Below are 5710 nucleotides of genomic sequence, written 5' to 3'. Positions count from 1 at the left end.
ACAGTGAAATTACTAGTTTAATTAAAATACAGGAAATAGAAAGTGCTCGTTGTAATTTAGATATATAATAAGCTCGATAGTTAAATGTCCTAGAGCTAATTCAATATTAAGTAATGTGATTGATAATTTAAAATTTAAAAATCAAATTATAATTAAATCAAAAATCCGTTTCATAAGAAGGAACAACAACAAAATCAATTATCTGTACGATCGTTTCGGAAAGCAATGCTTTTTATTGTGGTATACATCAAGTTATGTACAATAAATATATATAGTTTTTTGATAAGCAAGGTCTCCTCATCAGCAAATTTTGAAGGGTTTTTATTGAATTTAAAAGACACCATAAATAAACCTAGCATTAAAAGTAAGGCAGATGAATCTGAAAAAATTGAAATAAAAGGTCTTTAAATTATCAATCACATTACTTAATATATATATATATATTATATATATATATATACATATATATATATATTATCAATACTCGCCTTCCTTCCAATTTCACTAGTCTTTTATTTTGGTTGTACAAAATGGATTTTAGTGTCCCTATTATTATTGCTATTACTGTTGTTGGCTTCACGTTCCATATTTCTTTTCTCGCAAGTCTCATGTATTAACTTAGTTTACTGCCTCCTTGAGCTTCAGCCTGTAACCTGTTAGGACGGTGAAATCTTCTATTTTACAGTGTTTTATAATCTTGTTGATTATTATCACGACCGTTGTACATGTCTGGATTATTTTACCCGCTTGTATTTCCATGTTCCAGAAAATGTTAGAATATTACTTGGTAATAAACCAGGATTAAAATAACTTTTTTTCTCCAAAACTGACTTTCTGAAAAAGGGAAAAACAAACGAGCCCCAAATTACACGTTTTCTTCGGACACTCACTCCTAGGAAAAAAGGCCGTCTGCTTTGTTGTCAACTCTCGGGATTACATGACTTATGAGATCTCATATTCCGATTACTAATTCTACAGCATGTAAAAGAAACATGGCGATATAAATACTGATGGTAAACAACTTTTGCCGCTGGTAAAGAAAAAATTAAACTCCATTTTTAAGGTAGAAAAAATAGAGTAAAATTTAATCTAAAAATTAATTGAATTGAACGCATTCGATTTAACGGGAGAAGGCCCAAAACCAACAAAAATTAGTAAAAATATGAACACTGTTAACTTATATAATAAATTGTATTAAGTAAAAAAATACTTTCGCTGTTTAACTTAATGACATGCCACTGATGTCACATATGAATATGGTTATATTTTTCGATCGATTATCATGCATACGTTTACTGTTTACCTGGAAAGACTTATTAGTTATTATGGACTGATTCTTATACAATATATTTTGAAGAAAAAATCATATTACACGATATATGAATAAGAATAGCAAGAAATATTGAACCTCAGTCTTCAAAACAAATTGAAGCACTGTGTAGCAATCGCAATGTGAGAGTAGCAATAAATATATACAATGAGCGCTCAAAAAGTGATAGCTCCTATTTTTATGCCGCACTAATGCATCAGAGGGGAATGCAATGACTGAACTTTTGCATTTATATCCTGAGAGTTTCATCGGTCTTTTGAAGATATTATATGAATGGTAGTGATTATATATATATAAAAAAAGAATTCTTAAGCAGAAAAGATTGCTCGTTTAGATGGTATTACTTCGTCTTCCTGACTCTTCATGGTTTTTAGTTTAGTTAATAAATAGAAGGCTTTACTTTTAGAATAACCCTCGTATGGCAAAACGCGCTCCAGCCACACATACACAGCCACCGTTTATCGCTGGTAAATGTGCATTGAGAATCGTGGTGACTATGTACAAAATAAATTCTAAAAGTTGCTCGTTTTAATGGTACTGCTCCTGTCTTCGTAATTATTCGATATTTAGAGTGAGAACATATGAGGCTTTATTTTTTTGAATGACTTTAACACATCTGTACATATACGCTTTAAGTATTACAAAATAACTAATAGAAATATATAATGAAAACAGTATAAGAATATATAGTATACTAGGATTTCATAAACAAACACATTTGTAAAAACGTATATAATTATAAAAAGCTATATCGAAAAAAATGCGAATTAACCGTCATGTTTATTATATCATAACCATTCAAATAATTAGAAATGTCTTAGAAATAATTGCTGAAATAATATTTTAAACGCCTTTAAAGAAGTAAAACGTATACAAAAATCTAAAAAAACAAGCAAAATGGCTGAAAAATTATTATAAATTGTCAAGTTTCACACTCTAAAAATATCTGCACAAAGACAATTTATATAACAATTGTGTGATTCCTGCCCTGCTTTTTCTATAATATGAGAAAAATATTTTATAATTTAATTTTTCTCAAATTTCTTGTAATATACTCACTGAAATTAATTTCGATAGATTGATTAGTCTTCTTTTTTAGATGATATCACAAAAACATTTCCTCCTTTCTTCATTGTAACTGACCGTATAGTTTTATAAGCAATATGCAATAAAATATAAATAAATTTAATCATATATTTTAAGCGGATAATTTTAGAGGTTTCTTTCGTTAGTTTAATTTCTGACTAATATAAGTACGGATGCTTTTAAGGGAAATTACCTCATCTGCCTAAATAGGTTTGCTTTTTATTTTCGCTCATACTGAACCAAAAAATCTTGCCATTCTTACGTCATCAAATTGAAAATTTATATTTCAAGAAGGAAATTACACAATTATTATAATTTACTCTGTAAAATCCAATAATTTCATAGTTGAATTGTATTTTAATTTCTCGCGATAATTTTGTGTGCATCATCTTGAACAGAAATCTTTCTCCAAATATTACAATAAGTTTGATTGACATGATTTAGATCGCTCGTTTTTCAAAAGCGGATTTTCATCCTTGTAAAAACAGGAGTTGCAAAATTTGAATAATGATTAATCTATCACTAGTTTGTATCTTTTAGATAAATGTCTGTGTAAGATGATTTAACTAGAGAACAATTTTTTAAAGTATTTAAAAATTATAAAATATGTGTTGTATAGTATGTCTCTCTTTAACAAGTTTACTGTTTATCGCTAACGTATGTATAATCATGTTTATTGCAAAAGATTCATGCTGTTAATAAATATATACACTTTAGCTTCTTTCAGATGTTTTAGAATTAAACACAGAAACGGTTTAATACAAATCTGTTTTATTTTTATTTGATTATTATTTTCTCTGCAATAGTCGTGGACGTATCAAGCAAGAGTGGTGAAAAAGTTGAGGTTGGGAAATTACGAAATAACGATGTCACGATCGTGTGTCTCAACCCGTCTCCATTTTTCTGTTTCTTAGTCGGTTGAACCTCTTGTATTTATTGACAAATTCTATTTTGTTCCAGCAGAGATCAATATACGTGTAGAAGTCCGACATAGTATTTTCTTTATTCTCTGAGGTCAATATGTATCACAGTCCGACATGGTATTTTCTTTGTTCTTTGCTAACCTGGAATGTTTGTACATGCACTATCTTGAAGTGCATTTATCCAACACATGGCGGAACATTTCATTGTTACATACTTTAATAAATATTGAATTTTATATTACACACGATCAACATTTTTCAGTTTTTTGTTGTTTTAGTTAAAACATTATTTCTTGTTACATTCCTTAAATGTTATTAATGCTTCAAATTTTACCGTTTTATATGTTCTTAAACTTATAATATATTTTAATTTTTCTTAATAATTTATCCTTTAATAATTTAAACTTTATTCTCTCGAACGAAAAATAAAATAGACTTTGAAATTTTATTATAAATTATTTCATCTAGGGTTAGTTTGTATCATACCTTGTTTTAATTTCGGTGGTTTTGCTTTACGGCATATTTCTTAAGTTAGTAATTTAATGCCTAGAAACATAATTCTTTTTTAAACATTTCGGTGTTTTAAAATGATATAATTATGTAATGATTCTTTTGAGAAAGCAGGTTTAATGTTTATATTTTTGTAAAATCTTTAAGAATTCTATAAGTTAGTTCAGATTGATTTACTTGAATTATTCAACTCATCCATGGGAAACATGGTCAACAATATACGATCCTTTTAAATTATTTATTAAAAAGAATAGACAGTCTCCTTTAAACATGAATGTGCTACGCATTTGTTGAGTCAGCAATATTTTCTCCCCCTTGCTAACTTTTCTCTAACTGGTAATTCTTAGTTAATCCTTGATTATATTGGTTTAAAATTTATTGTATACACACCTAAAATAAGTTGCTATTTATTTCTGTATATTTTAAGATTAATATCGGCCATTCCGGTATTAATTCTGATATTATCTAACAAATTATCGTTTGTTTATGTAATTTACTGTTTACCAAATGTCAATATTGATCGGTAACCAACACAGGATGATTGTTTTCTTATTGGAAAAATTATTGATGTTGCTGAAAAGTTGAATACTTAGTTTATTATTAATAACATTATTTTCAGTGCAGCTGTAGAGATTGCATAGTCACAGTGGCTGGTGTATGACTTATATCGAACAGTTCCTCCTAGTATATATTCCCAATCAATGTGTGTTTAAACGGGTAATTAAGATGCTACTGTGTGTTTTGAAATTCATTCTGGAATCTAATTCCGCCGGATTGCTGAGATTAATTGGATGAATTCCTACCAATATTTGTTTATTTTTCATTTTTGTGCAATAATTAAGAAGCCCCAGCCAATGCTTATTTTTCGTTTTAAGTGGACGCGCGGTTATTTTAAAACAAAAACAACGTTTTAAAATAAGTTAAAGACAATAAATAGGTAGATAGAGGGGTAACATAATTTACCTTTGGTAACATATATTTTTTATACCTTGTTTTGTAATGCCTTGTCTTGTTAAATATTGTTAAAACTCTTACTCACGCATTCTTGTTGTGCCGCTTGTTGCCTAGCTTCAACCGTCATCTCTCATCCTCAATATGTTTGTCTCGCCTCAAACTGATAAACCTATTAATAATTATCCTCAAGTAGCTTTTGGAACTTTATAAAGGGTGACTCCTAAGTACAAAAAAGAAAAAGAAAAGAAACAACTGTTTTCTAATCTTGTAAATCGATGCCTCCGTTCAGTCTTGAGAGACAAAGGATACCCCTATATGGGTTGCTGCGCATGCGATTGTGTGGTAAAGGTTTCGCAATCTTCATCCACACTTCTCCTGAATCGGCACTGCATGAGTCCAGTGGCAAGGAGAAGTCCAGGACGACTGGAAACAATGCCGAATAAAACGGAGACTATATACAGCACCTGGAAGTTCCAAATGGCCACCCATCTGATACTGGCCAGGCTCATCGTTGCTTAGCTTCGGTGATCTGACGGGAACCGGTGTGTCAAACATGATTATGCCGTATATAATCTTGCAAATACGCATAGATATTCAAATCCATTATGCTAAACATCCGTAGATTTTTGTGGGGCAAACATTATATCCCCAAATATTAAGGAGGCACTTCTGAAGATAATAGCGACGCATTCACATCTGGTTGTGAAACGCATAGATCAACTAGTTGTTTATAAGTCGGTTATACCTTCATCGCCACAAACATTCTCGCCTACACCGTTATGCTGATTTTTCTCTTTAAATTAATTAAGTTCTGCCTTCTGCGACTTGTATTACACGTCTTTATGAATTGCAACCATTTTTTATTTCAGCGTTATTCTCACTTTGGCCTTCTCGTCTCCTTTACCTT

The 5710-nt window shown here is 30.2% G+C and overlaps 1 pseudogene; it reads right to left on the bottom strand.

Annotated features, from left to right (window-relative positions):
- Nucleotides 1-5255: 5255 nt before the first annotated feature.
- Nucleotides 5256-5373, bottom strand: LOC145263841 (5S ribosomal RNA; annotated as a pseudogene).
- Between the last annotated feature and the right edge of the window lie 337 nt (nucleotides 5374-5710).

The sequence above is a fragment of the Euprymna scolopes genome, chromosome 3 (assembly GCF_053919585.1).
Source record: "Euprymna scolopes isolate OS-2025 chromosome 3, ASM5391958v1, whole genome shotgun sequence".
NCBI classification, from domain to species: domain Eukaryota; kingdom Metazoa; phylum Mollusca; class Cephalopoda; order Sepiida; family Sepiolidae; genus Euprymna; species Euprymna scolopes.
The sequence above is the reverse complement of the archived record's forward strand: the minus strand, read 5'-3'. Positions and strand labels throughout refer to the sequence as shown.